The sequence below is a fragment of the Pongo abelii genome, chromosome 3 (assembly GCF_028885655.2).
Source record: "Pongo abelii isolate AG06213 chromosome 3, NHGRI_mPonAbe1-v2.0_pri, whole genome shotgun sequence".
Taxonomy (NCBI): Eukaryota; Metazoa; Chordata; class Mammalia; order Primates; family Hominidae; genus Pongo; species Pongo abelii.
In genome coordinates, this window is record NC_071988.2 from 181,653,694 (window position 1) to 181,671,387 (window position 17,694).

The window sequence follows — 17,694 nt, forward strand, 5'->3', positions numbered from 1 at the left end:
CCACACCTGGCTAATTTTGTATTTTTAGTAGAGATGGGGTTTCTCCGTGTTGGTCAGCTGGTCTCAAACTCCCGACCTTAAGCGATCCACCCACCTCGGCCTCCCGAAATGCTGGGATTACAGGTGTGAGCCACTGCGCCTGGCCTCTATATGTCTTTAAATATAATTTCTTAGCTTTTAAAATGGGAACATATTGATTATTGCTTTGCAAATACCTCAAATGATGGTGTAGTTTTAATTTTATATGACCAAGATCACAGAGAAACACTGAACCTCCCCCACTTTTTGGGTAGTAAGCACTACCACTGGTATACCGAAAATACAGTAGAAAAAGAGCTCCTGTGTGGGGCAGATGCACAGGGAAGACTAAATGTTGAGAAGATAGCGTAAATATTAAACACATGAAACAAAACAAAAACCCACTGGAAATATTGGTCCATCCCCAATCTCAAACATATGCTAGAGGAAGTTGAAGCTAGAAGTACAGTGGAGGTTATCATAGCAATAGTAAAACTTAAACCTAGCTCAACTCCTAGCTAGATTGACTTACCTCTCCAATTTTCACACTAATATCCTGGCAGAAGCGGCATGCACATTTCCAGGCATAAATGCTGTGCTATTTATCTCATAAATACTGTGCTATTTATCTCATAAGTACTATGCTATTTACCTCAGTTGCTACTAGTCTGAACAATATGCACGGCATTCAGTGAAAATTATAAGATGTACAACAACACCCAGGGTATGGTATATCTTTATATAAATTACCCAGATGGCCGCAAAAAATTAGCATTCTGTTGTTGTTGGGTGGAGTGTTATATAATGTCTATTAGATCTTGTTGATTGATGGTGTTGTTGAGTATTTTATATTCTTGATTTTCTGTCTACATGGTCGTGATGGTTAATTTTAGGCATAAAATTGATTGGATTAGGAAACAGAGAACTGGTAAAGCATTATTTCTGGGTGTGTCTGGGACGGTGTTTCCAGAGGAGATTGGCATGTGAGTCAGTGAGCTGAGGGAGGAAGTACTACCCTCAATGTGGGCAGGCACTGTCCAATCAGCTAGAGACCCAAATAGAACAAACACAGAGGAATGGTGAATTTTTTCTCGCTCTCCTGGAGTTGGGATACGTGCCTCCTGCCCTAGGACATCAAAACTTCATGTTATTGGGTGTTTGGACTCTGGTACTTAGCTAGCTTTTCCTCCTCACCCAGCCCCTTGCCCCCAGGATCTCAGGCATTTGGCCTCAGACTGAGAGTTACACCATCAGCTTCCCTGGTTCTGAGGCTTTAGGACGTGGAACGAGCCCTGCTATTGGCATCCCAGGGTCTCCAGCTTGCACATCTTGCACATGGCCTGCCATGGGACTTGTCAGCCTCCATAACTGCATGGGCCGATTCCCCTAATAAATTTCGTCTCACATGTCTATGTATATTTGTATCTTATATGTTCTGTCTTGCTGGAGAACCCTGACTAATACAGTGGGTGTTGAAGTCTCTGAGTATAATTGTAGATTTGTATGTTTCTTTTTTTAGCTCTAACAGTTTTTGCTTCACGTATGTATTTTAAAAATTCTTTTATTTGAAAAATAAAAAATGTGTCTATTTGTGGTATGCAACATGGTGTTTTGAAATATGTATACATTGTTGAATGGCCAAATCAAGCTAATGCAATTAACGTGTATTAGCTCAGTTTTTTGTGGTGAGAACATTTAAACCTACTCTTTTAGCAATTTTTGAGTGTACAGTATATTAACTATAGTCATGATGTTATACACTAGATCTCTTGAAGTTATTCTTGCTGTCAATGAAACTTTGTATCCTTTGACCAATATCTTCCTAGTCCTACCTACCTCCCCAGTACCTAGTAACCACCATCTACCCTCTACTATGAGTTTGCCATTTTTAGGTTCCACATATAAGTGAGATTATGTGGTATTTGTCTTTCTGTGCCTGGCTTTTTTCATTGAACATAATATCCTCTGGGTTCATCAGTGTTGTGGAAAATGACAAGATTTCCTTCTTTTTAAAGGCTAGTGTTCCCTTGTATATTTATACTGTATTTTTTCATCCATTCATTGATGGATATTTAGTTTAATTCTGTGTCTTGGCTATTGTAAAGAGTGCTGTAATGAGCATGAGAGTGCAGATATCTGTTTGACACAATAACTAGTATTTTCCTGGGATATATACTTCGGCGTGGGACTGTTGGATAGTATGGTAGTTCTATTATTTTTTGAGTAACCTCCACACTATTTTCCATAATGGCTATACTAATTCACATATATTTCATTTCTTTTATTTGGTGCATACACATTTAGGATTGCTATGTCTTCCTGGAGAATTAACTCCTGTATCATTATATGGTGTCCCTTTGTCCCTGCTTTTTTTTCTTTGAAGTCAATTTTAGATATTAATATTGTCATTCATACTCTCATTTGACTAAAATATTTGCATGGTATATAATTTTCCATTCCTTTTAATCTACCTATATAATTTTATTTATAGTGAGTTTTAAAAAATCTTTTATTAAAATTATCCACATTTTATTTATTTAAAAATATTTTAATGTTTATTTTAGGTTCAGGAGAACACGTGCAGGTTTGTTGTATAGGTAAACTTGTGATTTGGGGGTTTGGTGTACAGATTATTTGGTCACACAGGTACTAAGCATAGTACCTGACAGTTTTTTTTTTCCTGAACTTCTTTCTCCTCTTACTTTCCACCCTTAAGTAAGCCCCAGTGTCTGCCGTTCCCCTTTTTCTGTCCACGTGTTCTCATTATTTAGCTCCCACTTATGAGTGAGAATGTGCAGCATTTGTTTTTCTGTTCCTGCATTAGTTTGCTGAGGATAATGGCCTCCAGCTCTTTCCATGTTTCTGCAAAGGACATGGTCTCATTCTTTTATATGGCTACATAGTATTCCATGGTGTATATGTTCCACATTTTCTTTATCCAGTATACTATTGATGGGCATTTAGGCTGATACCATATCTTTGTTATTGGGAATAGTACCTCAATGAACATTCATGTCCATGTGTCTTTATGGTAGAATGATTTATATTCATTTGGGTATATACCCAGTAGTGGGATTGTTGTGTTGAATGGTAGGTCTGTTTTAAGTTCTTCGAGGAATTGCCGCACTGCTTTCCACAATAGTTGAACTAATTTGAAGTGAGGTTTTTGTAGATAGCATATGGCTAGGTTATATTTAAAACCCACTCTGCTAATCTATTTTAATGTGTGTATTTAGACTATTTACAGTTAATAAAATTAATGATAGGTTAAGGCTTTGATATGGTCTGGCTGTGTCCCTGCCTGTATTAGTCCATTTTCACACTACTGATAAAGACATACCTGATACCGGGCAATTTATTAAAGAAAGAGGTTTGTTGGACTCACAGGTCCATGTGGCTGGGGAGGCCTCGCTATCATGGTAGAAGATGAAAGGCATGTCTCACATGGCAGCAGACAAGAGAAAAGAGGTTGTGCAGGGAAACTCCGCTTTTAAAACCATCACATCTCATGATACTTAGTCACTATCATGAAAACAGCATGGGAAAGATGCACCCTCATGATTCACTAACCCCCCAGGCCCCTCCCACAACACGTAGGAATTATGGGAGCTACATGATGAGATTTGGGTGGGGACACAGAGCCAAACCATATCACCAGCAAATCTCATCTTGAATTGTAGTTCCCACAATCCTCATGTGATCTGGGAGGGACCAGGTGGAAATAATTGGACTCATGAGGGTGATTCCCCCATCCTATTCTCATAATAGTGAGTTCTCACGAGATCTGATCTGATGGTTTTATAGAGGCCTTCCCCCTTGCTGGACACTCATTCGTCTCCTTCCTGCTGCTATGCGAAGAAGGATGTGTTTGCTTCCCCTTCTGTCATAATTGTAAGTTTCCTGAGGCCTCCACAGCCATGCTGAACTGTGAATCATTTAAAACTCTTTTCTTTATAAATTACCGAGTCTTGGCTATGTCTTTATTAGCAGCATGAGAACAGACTAATACAGACTTAAACATACCATTTTACTATTTTTTTCTGTTTTCTACTCTGTGATTTTTTCCCTCTTATTTTATTTTCCATGCCTTCTGGTGAGTCACTTGAACAGTTTTAAAGTTCATTTCAATTTATCTATAGTGTTTTTATATAGCTTTTTTTGGTGGTGGTTTTAGAAATTTAGAAATTATATTATAAATACATAACTTATCACAGTCTTCTCATGTTAATGTTACTAGTTTGAGTAAAGTATGAAAACTTTATCATCCTTAACATTCCTTTACCCTCCACATTCAAAACAGAATTATTTTAAATATTTTTCTACATATTTAGAAGAATATGAGAAGTGTTATAATTTTTGCCTTAACTGTTAAACGTAAGTCAGAATACTCGAGGAGAAAATAGTCTATTGTATTTATTAATAATTTAGCTTACAGAGTTCCTTTTTCCTTCCTAATATCCCAAAGTTCCTTCTTTTATTATTTTCTTTTTCCTTAGAGAACTTCATTTAGCCGTTTTTTTAGGATAGGTCTGCTAGTAATAAGTCATCTTAGTTTTCTTTCTTCTGAAAATGTTTTAAAAGATTTCTCCTTCATAGATAAAGGATATTTTTGTGGGTATAAGATTCTGAATTGACAGTTATTTTCTTTTGACACTTGAAAAATATTGTGCTACTTCCTTCTGGCCTCTCTGGTTTCTCATGTAAATCCACCAACATTCAAATTGTTTTTACCATATAATTAAATTGTCATTTCTTCTTGTATGTACTGCTATAAAGAATTACCTGAGACTGGGTAATTTATAAAGGAAAGAGGTTTAATTGATTCACAGTTTCACATGGCTTGGAAGACCAAGACCTCAGGAAACTTACAATCATGGCAGAAAGCAAAAGTGAAGCAAGGTTCATCTTATATGGCAGCAGGAGAGAGGGAGAGTGAGGTGGGGGGAACTGTCAAACACTTTTAAACTATCAGATCTTGTGAGAACTAAATCATTATCATGAGAACAGCATGGGAGAAACTGCTCTCATGATCCAATTACCTCCCACCACGTCCCTCCCTTGACATGTGGGAATTACAATTTGAGATGAGATTTGGGTGGGGACACAGAACCAAACCATATCATTCCACCCCTGGCCCTTCCCAAATATCATGTCCTTCTCACATTTCAAAACACAATCATGCCTTCTCAACCATCTCTCAAAATTTTAACTCATTTTCCAGCATTAACTCAAAAGTCCATGTCCAAAGTTTCATCTGAGACAAGGCAAGTTCCTTTTGCCTAAGAAGGATTTGTAAAATCAAAAACAAGTTAGTTACTTCCAATATAGAATGGGGGTGCAGGCATTGGGTACATGATCCCATTAAAAAAAATTGGCCAAAACAAAGGGGCTACAGGCCCCATGCAAGTCTGAAACCCAGAGGGGCAGTCATTAAATCTTAAAGCTCTGAAATAAACACCTTTGGCTCCATGTCTCACATCCAGGGCACACTGACACAAGAGTTGGGCTACCAAGGCCTTGGGCAACCTCATCCCTGTGACTCTGCAGGTACAGTCCCTGTGGCTGCTTTCATGGACTGGCATTCAGTGTCTGTGGCTTTTCCAGGTGCATGGTGCAAAATGTCAATGTATCTACCACTCTGGAGTCTGGAAGATGATGGCCTTCTTCTCACAGCTCCACTAGACAGTACCCCAGTGGGGACTCTGTACTGGGACTCCAACCCCACATTTCCCCTTTGTACTGCCCTAGTAGAGGTTCTCCACTAGGGCTTTACCCCTGCAGCAGACTTCTGCTTGGATATCCAGGTGTTTCTATACATCCTCTGAAATCTAGGTGGAGGTTCCTAATCCTCACTCCTGGCTTCTGTGCATCTGCAAGCCCAACATGACATGGTAGCCACCAAGGCTTGGGACTTGCACCCTCTGAAACAATGGCCCAAGCTGTACTTTTGTGCCTGCCACCCCCCCTTTTTTTTTTTCCTTTTTTGAGATGGAGTCTTGCTTTGTTGCCCAGGCTGGAGTGCAGTGGTGCAATCTTGGCTCTCTGCAACTTCTGCCTCTCAGGTTCAAGTGATTTTCCTGCCTCAGCCTCCTGAGTAGCTGGGATTACAGATATGTGCCACCATGCCCAGCGAATTTTTGTATTTTTAGTAGAGATGGGGTTTCACCATTTTTGGCCAGGCTGGTCTTGAACTCCTGACCTTGTGATCTGCCTGCTTTGGCCTCCCAAAGTGCTGGGATTATGGGCATGAGTCACCATGCCTGGTTTACCTTGGCCCCTTTTATCCACAACTGGAGCTGGAGCGGCTGGGACACAGGGTGACGCTTTCTGAGACTGTACTGTGCAGCAGGGCCCTCAGCTGGGCCCACAAAACCATTTTTCCCTTTTAGGCCTTCAGGCCTGTGATAGGAGGGGCTGCTATGAAAATCTGTCTTTCTCTGGGACATTTTCCCCACTGTCTTGGCTATTAACTCCTCATTATTTATGCAAATTTCTACAGCCAGCTTGAATTTGTTACCAGAAAATGGGATTTTATTTTCTACTGCATGGCCAGGCTGTAAATTTTCCAAAATGTTACACTCTGCTTCCCATTTAAACATAAGTTCCAATTTCAGATTATCTCTTTGTGAATGCATATGACTGCATTCAGAAAAAGTCAAATCACATCTTGAATGCTTTGCTGCTTAGAAATATCTTCTACCAGATACCCTAAATAATTTCTCTCAAGTTCAACATTCCACAGATCCCCAGGGCAGGAGCACAATGCTGCCAATCTCTTTGCTAAAGCATAGCAAGAGTGATCTTTACTCCAGTTCCCGGTAAATTCCTCATCTCCATCTGAGACCACCTCAGCCTGGACTTCACTGTCCATATCACTATCAGCATTTTGGTCAAAACCAGTCAACAAGTCTCTAGGAAGTTTCAAACTTTCCCACACCTTCCTGTCTTCTTCTGAGCCCTCCAAACCGTTCCAGCCTCTGCCTGTTGCCCAGTTCCAAAGTAGCTTCCACATTTTCAGGTTAACTTTATAACAGTGCCCCACCAGCGATACCAATTTTCTGTATTAGTCTGTTTTCACACTGCTATAAAGAACTTCCTGAGACTGGGTAATTTATAAAGGAAAGAGGTTTAATTGACTCACAGTTCCACATGTCTAGGAAGGCCTCAAGAAACTTACAATCATGGTAGAAGGCGAAGGGGAAATAAGACATGTCTTACATGGCAGCACATGGCAGCGAGAGAGAGGGAAAGTGAGGTAGTGGGCAGGGAGTGTGGAGCTGCCAAACACTTTTAAACCGTCAAATCTCATGAGAACTCACTATCATGAGAACAGCATGGGGGAAACCACTCCCATAATCTAATCACCTCCTACCAGGTCCCTCCCTTGACACATGGGGATTACAATTCAAGATGAGATTGGGTGGGGTCACAGATCTAAACCATATCATTCCCTAAGTGCCTTTAAGAGCTTTTTTTTCCTTGTTTAGTTTTCAAAAGTTCAATTTTGATGTGTTTTGGGATTAATTTCTTTGGGCTTATCTTGTATGAAGTTTTCAGATTCTTGAATCTGTAGTTTTATGGGTTTTTTGTGTCAAATTTGGAAAGTTTCCAGCCAGTTTTATTTTAGTATACTTATAGTCCTACCCCCTTTTCTCTCTCCTTCTCAGGCCCTGGTGATAACTGAGTCAGGTTTTTTGTTATATTCCCTAAAATCCCTAAGGCTCTGTTCATTTCATGTTTCTAGTTTATTGTATCTCTATGTTCAGATTGTGTAATGTATTTTGTTTTATTTTCAATTCACTTACATTTTTCCCCCTTTGCTTCCATTTTTCTGATGATCTTATCTACTGAGCATTTTATTGAGGTGATATTTTTTAGTTCTAAAATTTCCATTTTTTTATATATCATTTTTTTGCTGAGATTTGATTTTTTTTGCTGAAGTTTTCTTTTTCTTCATTTGTTTCAAGCTTTTTTTTGGTAATTGTTGAAGCATTTTTATCATGGCAACTTTAAAATCTTTGTCAGGTAATTCTAATAAATCTGTCACCTTGGTAATGACATTTTAAAATTCCTTTTTAAAATTCAGTTTGAGTTCTTGGTTCATGGTATGACAAGTATTTTTTAACTGATATCTGGACAGTTTTGTATTATGAGACTCTATGTGTTCTTTAAACCTGTTTTAGCTGGATTTATGTGACAACACCTCAGCAGGGAAAGATCTCCTTTGTTACTGCTGGATAGAAGAAGTGGTACGGGGTCCTCACAACAGTGTGCTCTGCTGACATATGGTGCGGGAAAGCTCTTCATTACTGCTTGGTGGGATTGGGAGCTTAAGAGTTCCAGTTCCCCCTGTGTCTCTACTGACACTGCAAGGTGTAGGCTTGTTATTGGATGATAGAGATGAAAGACGTGGTTTTCTATGTGGCCTCCTCTGAAATAATTCTGGTAGGTAGGAGCTTGGGGTGCTATATTAGAGGTGGTCAAGGTTTCTTATTGGGCCTTTGTTATCATGGTTGGGTGGAGCCGGTTTTGGGTTTTTTTTCTTTCCTCCCCAGATTGAATATAGCAGAAGAGTTATTTTCCAGAAGTTTTCTGCCTTCCTACTCTACCCCTTTCTTGTTCTATCGGCTAGAGAGGCTTTTGTTAGGGTTTTATGTGCATCTGTTGACATTTCAATTTACCAGCTTCTTCAGCTTCAAGCCTGGAATATATGAGGTAAAATGAACAAACAAATAAATAAACAAAAATCCTAACAAATCAAGTAACACATCACTATGTCATTCCTTGGGCCCTGTGGTCCCTAGACAGTCTTCATTCTTTTTTCTACCTTCAGATTCTACTACATTTGATATATAGTATCCAGAATTCTTAGTTGTACTTAGTGAGAGGGATGAGGAAAAGTATGTCTACTCCATATTGCTGGAAGTGGATGTCTCCTGTATTTTTTAATTTTTATTTCTTTTTAACTAATGCTTTGTCTTTACTAGTTTTCCACTTTCTAAATTGGCATAATAGTTTTACTGATAGACTCTCAAGCATAAAATATATTCCATTTGGACAGAATTATGTAAGAGAAATGAAATAGGGATATGAGTTCAAGAAGAAAAAAGATACCAAATTTCTGACTGTTGAAGAAGATTGCTTAGATACATTTATTTTTAAAAGGTTTTATTTTTTAATTATAATGGATACATAATAGTTGTGCATATTTATGGGGTGCATGTGAAATTTTGATACAGCATTACAATGTGTAATCAAGTCAGGGTAACTGGGATATCCATCACTTCAAGCATTTCTCATTTCTTTGTGCTAAGAAAATTACAGTTCCACTCTTCATTATTTGGAAACATACAATAATTGATAACTACAGTTGCCCTATTGTGCTACCGAACACTATATCTTACTTCTGTCTAATTGTATTTTTGTACCCGTTAACCTTCTCTCTACTACCTTTCCCAGCCTCTGGTAACCATCATTCTACTCTTTGTCATCATGAGTTCATTTTTTTTTAGCTCCCACATATGAGTGAGAACATGCATTATTTGTCTTTCCGCACTTGGTTTATTTCACTTAACATAATGACCTCTGGTTCCCTTTATGTTGGTACAAATGACAGGATTTCATTCTTTTTATGGCTGAATAATATTTCATTGTGTATATGTAATATATTTTCTTTATCCATACATCCATTAATGGCCTCTTATGTTGCTTCTATATCTTGGCTATTGTGAATAGTGCTGCAATAAACATGGGAATGCAGATATCTCTTTAATATACTACTTGTTTTCTTTTGCACATAGTCCTAGCAGTGGGATTGTTGGGTCATATGGTGATTCTAGTTTTAGGTTTTTGAGAAACCTACATACTGTTTTCCATAGTTGTTGTACATTCACACCAACAGTATACAACTGTTCTGCTTTCTTGGTATCCTTGTGAGCATCTGTTATTTTCTGTCTTTTTGATAATAGCCACTTTAATGTGGGTGAGATGATATTGATTTTTCAGCTCCAGAATTTTTGCTTGATTTTTTAAATTATTTCAATCTCTTAAATTTTCTTCACAGAATTCTGAATTCCTTCTCTGTGTTACCTTGAAGTTTGTTGAGCTTCCTCAAAACAGCTATTTTAAATTCCCTGTTTGAAAGGTTACATATTTCTGTCACCTCAAGATTGATCACTGGTATCTTATTAAGTTTGTTTGTTGCAGTCATGTTTTCCTGAATGTTTCTGATGTTTGCGGACATTCATTGATGTCTGGCATTGAAGATTTAGGTACTTATTTCAATCTTCTCTGTCTGGGCTTCTTTGTACTCATCCTTCTTGAGTGGGCTCTCCAAGAATTCAGAGGGGATTGAGTGCTGTTATCTAGGCCTGTGGTCACTGAAGCCATTTTAGCACTGGGAAGAGCCCTAAGCCCAGGAACATTGTGACATTTGTAGACTCCTAGATACATAGCCTTGGTTAACTTGGGGGAAGATAATGGGGAATTTGCTGGGATACCAGTTACCAGGCAAAATCTCTCACTCTCTTTCCTCTCTTTTTAAATCAGAAGGCATCTCTCTGTACTGCGCTGCCTGGAATCAGGGAAGGAAGGGGTAATGTGGGTACTTCTCTGGCCATCACAGCTGGTCCCATACTGGGTGATACCTGAAGCCCATGGGCTTCCAGACCAAGTCAGTACTGGGAATCACTAAGGCCCACAGTCACTACTGCCTGGTAGCCTTTAGTCAGAGGGTACTGAATATTGCCAGGACTGGGTCCATCCCACCAGGGCAGCAGATTCCCTTCTGACCCGGAGTGAGTCACCCAGAGTGAGTTCAGAAGCAAAGGCTTGGAGCTGGGGACTTCGGGAATATACCTGGTGCTTTATTTTACTGAGGTTGTACTGGTACCCAAGTTTCAAGACAAAGTCTTCTGTATTCTTCCCTCTCCTCCTTCCAGTTGGAATAATTTTCTCCCTGTGCTGCACTGCCTAAAGGTGGGGCAGGGGATGGGTAACGCAGGTAGTCACACAGCCACTGCAGCTGATGTTACAGAGGGCTGCATCCCCGGTCTACTGCCTCTGAGACCAGGCAGCACCAGGATTGCCCAAAGACTGTAGTCCTTGTTGCCTGATTGCCACTCAAATTTATTCAGGGACCCAGGCCACTTTAGTGAGCCAGTGATAAGGTGGGCTGGGAGTCAGGCTCCACAGGCTGGGAAAAGATTCCCCTCGGGCCCAGAGCTGGCATAAATTCTCCCTCTGTGGGCACCAGTTGACTTCTGTCCTGTATTGTGTTCCATTATGACAACGTAGCATTGAGTTACAATGCAAAGTCCCACACTCACTTTTCTCTTCCTCCCCAGAAACATGGATTCTCTCTCTATACTGAGCTGCCTGGGGTTGGGGGAAGGGTGGTGTAGGCAATGCAAAGCTGTCCTTCCTACCCTCTTCAATGCCTCTTTCCTTATTATGATGTTAAAACCAGATACTGTGATTGCTCACCTGATTTTTTGGTTCTCATAAAGGTACTTTCTTGCATGGCTAGTTGTTCAATTTGGTTTTCCTGTGGGGGTTTGATCATTGGAGAATTCTATTTGACTGTATTCTCTGCTCTTTAGACACATTTCAAAAGAGAGATTTAACAGTTTTATTTTAAAATGTTATATTGACATTAAACTGGGAATTACATCCTTTGGAAACTGATTAACAATGGCAATCCATTTAAAAATGGGCAACATGTTATAAAGTTTCAAAAAAGTATTTAGGAAATATGTCAGGAGAAACGTTTGAATCCATGGCTCTGAGGTATGTGCTTGACTTTGAGATTGCTTGACTCTGTATATGAATAGCTTGAGAGAATGTGAAATCATTTTCCAAAGTGTTTTTGTCTGTTTACACTCCCATCAGCCATGCATGACGGTTCCCAGGGTTCCATGTCCCTGCCAGCACTGATATTATCAGATTTAAAATTTTTGCTACTGTGGTCAGAGTAAAATGTTGACTAATTATCATTTAAATTAGCATTTTCCTAATTGTTGATGCAGTGAAACGCCTTCCAGTGGTCTATTTTCACATTTATTTTCCCTTCATTTAAGTAGCTGGCATTGCCAATACTTATATTTGCCCCCAAATTTTCAACTGGGTTAATTATAATTTTCATATTGACCTGGAGGCATTCTTTATATCTTCACTAATGTTTTGTCAGTTACTGTGTTGATACAGCTTTTCATAGCTTGGGTTGTATATTCACTCTCATTATGGTGTTTTTGATGAATGTAATAATTGCAGCATAATTAATGAAGCACTGTGTATCAATCTTTTTTTTTAAGTTTGCTTTTTGTGTCTTACTTGAAACATTTCTTACTTACCCTCCAGTCATAGAAATAGTTGATTTTTTTTCTGAAAGTTTTTGTAACCTTGATGCTTACATGTAAATCTCTAATTCACCTGATATTAATTTTAGGGTAAGAGATGATACAGGATTTTGTTTACATTTTTTCCTATTGTTTGTACACAACTTATTGAACATTTTTCTCTTAATCTCAGATATTGACAATGCCACTTCTGTCACAAGTTGTTTTCAAATGTTTGTGGAACTGAACTTAGATTCAGTCTGTTTCTCTGTCTCCCTCTTTGAGTGACTATCATACAGTTTTAATTACTTTAGCTTTAAAAGAAATATTGATTTAATAAATTTTGCAGTTTCTCTGATCTTATTCCTGTCAAAAATTCTTAAATGATTATGCTTGAAGTCATTTTATTTATCTCTATTGCTGGCTATTATTCTTATTTAATTTTTACTAATTTTTTAATGACTGAAGTTGTTCCAGGGCCCGATATTGCAAAATAAATAGTATGGAGAAGGGGCCAACAGGTGGTCTGGGCTAGCAGGAAATCTTCCTGGCTCTCAGTAGAGTTTTATAGGATAAAATGTGTGTGTGTGTGTGTGTGTGGGTGGGTGGATGCGGGTGTGTGTGCATTTATAGTGTAGCCTTGTCTCATTTTTAGGTGATAAAGATGGGGGCAGTCCTTGTACTTTTCTATTCATGATTTCTTCTCTACATTGCTATGGCAATTACAAAGAATGCCTGTATATTTCTTCAGTTATCTTTGTCTCCTCTGCAACTTTGTATTTTCAAACAAGGTAGTAGAAAGTTCTTGCACCTGGCCCCATACACTCTGTTATAAATGTTCCAAACAGGTGGTTGTTGATTTTGATCTTCCTGTCTCTACCTGAGATCTTTACTGGCAAGCAGCTTCACTTTTTTCCTCTTTAGCTTGATCCTATTTGTACTTCATTTAGTAATCCTTCCTTATTTATTTTGAAGTTGATATCAAGGGTATTTATTAGTATTAATGAGGACAGAGTTTCCATTTTATTTTCTTGGTCTTGTAGAAAAGTTTAAACTTTCCCTCTGAAGGTTCAATAATTGAGTCTACTGAAATAAGCTGACAAAAGACAGATGAAGAGGAGAAAAGGCATATAAATTTATACCATGCAAATACACAGAAGTGGCACAACGTATGAAACTCAAGGGCCAGATGATTGAAGCTTAAATACCCTCTTCATAGGTGAAAGGAGAGTGGGAGATTTAGGCAATTTTGGAGGAAGAGTCAATAATTTATAGGGGAAAAGAATGGGCCTGAAGAACAGATAATAATCTAGACAAAGTTGTCCTGAGCTCTGGGGAGGGTGGCAACAAGTTAAGGGAACATTGAGGGGTAGAACTACATTAGGAAAAAAAGTTGTCTTATAAAGTCCCTTAGGTAACAGACCCTGGAAGAATAGATGAAATGTCTCTCTGGGCAAGTGTGGTGACGACTTTTAGTTTCTTCTTTGGTGGTCAATCTTCCCTGGTTAATGAGATTTCAGATAGGAGATTGGAGAAAATTGTATTTTTTTTTTTTTGATAAGAACTACCCTTGGTCACATAAGGGAACCTTAGAGATAGCTCCTCCCTTCATCTCAAAGGAGAAACAAGGTAAAGTCAAAGAAATCTTTATTTGGAGGAAGCTTCTAAGGCCTTCCAATTTTCTTTAATTCAAAGTGCACAGCATGCCAAAGCACCATACTTTGGGGTATTGTTTTCTGAGCCTACTGCTTTCAACACTCTCCTTGCTTTCAGTTGATTTTAGAAAAAAAAGTCATGAAAAGGTTTTAACATATTCGACCTAAAAATCTCAGCTTGATGTTTGAAGTCATTAAAATAATTTCTATAGTTTTTTACAGAAATTATAAAATTTTATGTAAAATTTCTATAGTTTTATGTTTGACTGGTATGAAATTCTGGAGACTGTACTTCCATTGGAAAAAATTTTGATAAATATCACATAGACCATGGAAAAGTTATAATAGATGACATAATGCAATCAAGAATACAAGGTGAAGAAGTATGTTTGCAGATTTCAATTGTACTACACAATGTATTTTTGGCAAAGAGATAGTAGAATATTATATTTTTGAAATTCATGAATATGTCCCATGATAAATTTGTATTTGCTTTTTGTCTTTGGTTTCTGGCATACAACTCTTAAAACTCTTTGAATGTCCAGAGTGGTAAGAGTCTCTTTTGTATGCCAATTAGATGACTGCTGGATGAGGGCCGCTAGATTGCCTTAGGATGGGTGCCGGTTGCCAGAAAGACTAACTCATGTTTAGAGAGTTACAAGTTGCAACCCCATCCTCTGATCTCCAGGGGAGGGAGGCTGAGGAGTGAGTCTGATTATCAATGGTCAATGATTTAATCAATCATGCCTATGTAATGGAGCCACCATAAAAACACCTAAACAATGTGGTTTGGAGAGCTTTTGGGTTGGTGAACACAGGGAGGTGATGGGAAGGTGGTATGCCTGAGAAAACTTGGAAGCTTCTTGTACCCTGCCACCTCCCCATACCTTGCCCTATGCATTTCTTCCATTTGGTTATTCCTGAGTTGTATTCTTCATAGTAAACTGGTAGTATTAAGTAGGTAACAACATGGTGGAAGAGGAGACACTTTCATGTGGGCATAATAGAGGGCTTACATGGGACTAGAACTAAGCCTCTCAATTATACCAAGCTATCCATGATAGACCAGGGATTTGATGAGAATCACACTGCCTTCTTGGAAAGGCTAAGAGAGGCCTTGGTAAAAGACACCTCTCTATCTCCTGATTCAGTCAAGGGACAACTAATTCTAAAGGATAAATTTATTACTCAGGCAGCCCCTGAGATCAGGAGGAAGCTGCAGAAACGGGCCCTGGGAACAGATAGTACTTTAGAGAATCTCCTGAAAGTGGCCACCTTAGTCTTTCACAATAGCTCACTGGAATAGATTCTTGAATTCAATATACCTGAGTAAAGGGCTGGGAAGCTGATGGAATTACCTCCATAAACCCAGGAGAGCACCCAAAGTACCAATGTGAAGAGATTGGAGACCTCAAGCAAAAAATCACAAAAGATAAGTGTTAATAATTAACCTTCCGTGGATGTCCTCTTTGTAGTCTTGCCTGTGCTTGCTGTTCTTACCTTCATTCTGTTCTATACTATGGGGTGGAATGTTGTTTTCACAATGATTAATGTATTTCACTTCTTATTTCTGTAATCTTCGGCACTAGAGTCTCTGCTTTTAAACTTCTCTTTGTATAATACGCATATTTGATCTATGCACACTTAACTTTGTACAGCTTGTTTTTTCTCGCCTAGAGGCCATCAAACTCCAAACAGCCAGGGAACCGGACCCTCAGATGATGGCTCCCTTTTGCAGGGTAACCTTAGGTAGACCTCTGGGAGGAATCTGACTGCCATTCTCCCCAAAACAACTCCCACTGTTAGCAGGAGGTGGTTAAAACCAGTCATTGTCTGTATTCTAATGGCAGTTAGATGTGCCTTTTCAGAGGGGGGAAATGTTAGGGACAGGAAGCAGGGAAATTCTGGGCAGAAGAGGGTGGGGTCCCTGATGAGGTTCCCACCCTCAAGCCAAAAAGCCTAATACTGCAGCCCAAAGGGAGAACTTTACATCTCCATTTTCCTGCTTGAATGTTGCCTTTTCCAAAACCACCCATGGCCTGCTCCACCCCCATCTTATGCCTATAAAAACCCCAGGACCTGCCAGCAGGGAGAGGAGAAGCGGCTGGATGTCAGAGACTGTGCTTGGATGTTGGAGAGAAGCAGGACAACTTGACAGCATAGCTTCGAAAAGGAGTCCAGCCATTCATGGACGATTACCTTCCTGCACTGTCTCCTTTTCAGCTCTCATTCCCACTGACAGGCACTTTCATCGGCAATAAAATCCCCCACATTTATCACCTTCAATTCATTCATGCAACCTCATTCCTCCTGGATGCTGAACAAGAACTAAGGTGTGGGTGCGAAAGGCTGTCCCTGACCCTCCACTGACCTTCCACTGAGCTGTTAACATTTAAGCCTTCTGCGATGGCATGATGGCAAAGTTAAAAGAGCACTGACTGTAACACTCCCACTGGGGTTTCAGGGTCGCAGGTACTCCTGCCTAGACGTTGCCACAGGGCCAGCATGGAGTTTTGCCTTTGTTGGCAGCCAAAACCACTTGCCCCAGCTTCTGCACCTGCTCACCTGCATGCTCCCCTCCTGCAAGGGGTGAAGTGCAGAAGGTCTGAGTGAGTGGAATTCGCCCCTGCTAGTGCTAACGTGGCTGGCTAATTCTGGTGCTCCTGCACCTCAGTTCCCACCCATGAAAGGGTCAGGGAAATATCCTGCTTCACTAGGACTTATAACAGCCAGCTGAAGTGAAGGCAGTATGTGGGACTGAGCCCTTAACTTGTGGGGTGTTATGCTAACTCCAGGTAGATAGTGTCAGAACTGAATTGAATTGTGAGACATTCAGCTGTTGGAGAGTTGGAGATGTGATGTTGAAAGAGACACCACACATTGGGTGTCAGAGATGCTGTGAGGAAAAGTAGATTCCTAATTTATTAAAATATGCATTTGAAGAAAATCTAATGTAATTGGCTATATTATTTTTTATTTTTGATAACATGAGATAAAGTATTCATTAAGCTTGTACAATATATCTAGTACTGAACATATAACTTGATAGATATGAGGACTGACTTTCTAGTACTAAGTAAGAAGGAGAATTACTAACTGTGGCTAGCATATAATCCAAAAAGAGCTATAGAGATTACTTTTTATTTTGAAATATCTAACTTGATAGTAATCATGTAGATGAAACAGTAGATATAGGATAATTCATGAATTTGCTATCTCATTGCCGATTTATTATTTAAAATGCTCTTCATTTTAAGGTGATATAATTCTAGGTAAGAGAAGGTGTTTGGGGGTAAGTTCTGTCCTCACTAGAGTTGTCTACTCTTATTGGGTCCTAGATTAGAAACTAGTCCTCAGTATCTTTGTCAACTCTTCAGTATTGACAAATACTCCTAGAACAAAATCCTTCATGAATATGGGGTTCATATCTCTGGATTTCTGTATTCTCATTTATCTTGGTTCAGTTATTCCTCATTCTATTTTTAGTTCTTTAATGCTTATTTTTTTTTTCAAATTCTTTCCGGATATTTAACTTGTCATTTATGGAGACTAGGAGGTTAATCTGAATTATCTTGCTTTCCAATACTGGATATGATAGTCCTGATATATTTTGTAAGTTTCAGAATTTAAATGGTTGTCCTAATGACACTAATGTCCTAATGGCTGTCCTAATGACACAAAGGAGA